Source organism: Micropterus dolomieu, unplaced genomic scaffold (genome assembly GCF_021292245.1).
Source record: "Micropterus dolomieu isolate WLL.071019.BEF.003 ecotype Adirondacks unplaced genomic scaffold, ASM2129224v1 contig_14723, whole genome shotgun sequence".
Classification (NCBI taxonomy): domain Eukaryota; kingdom Metazoa; phylum Chordata; class Actinopteri; order Centrarchiformes; family Centrarchidae; genus Micropterus; species Micropterus dolomieu.
Genome location: NW_025743709.1, coordinates 1 through 545, shown reverse-complemented (window position 1 = coordinate 545; position 545 = coordinate 1).

Sequence of the window (545 nt, the reverse complement as noted above, 5' to 3'; positions counted from 1 at the left end):
TGAAAGGTCAGAAGATGATAAGAGACACCAAATATCTGGGGATTTCCACAGATCCAGGAGCAGCAGGAAAGAGAGCCAAGAGGTGATGTAATGCTTAGAAACAGAGCTATAAAAGGAGGTCCAAAACAAGGTGAAAATCACTTGTTACATGGCTTCATGTCAACTCGGGTCTCTGTTCTGGTAACAGAATGGGACTCTACTTTGCATCCATCTCTGAACCTCTCCGCTGAAACTTTTCTTTTCTAACTGCTGTCTATTTTTGTTGAAAATGAACATGTTGGTAAAAGTTCAAGCTTTTTTATCTGGCCTAAGTCTTGATTTTTTTTACACATCACTGTCTTCAGTGAATTTAAAAACATACGTTGCTTTTTGTAGGATCAATAGATTTGAAAAGTACTTTACTTTTGATAGTCAAACTTTTAAATCCAGATACTTTTTCACTTTTAATTGAGTAGTATTTTACTGGATGACTTTTATTTGAGTAACATTTTAGTGTGGTATCTGTACTTTTACTTAAGTAGGAACATTTAGTACTTTTCCCACCA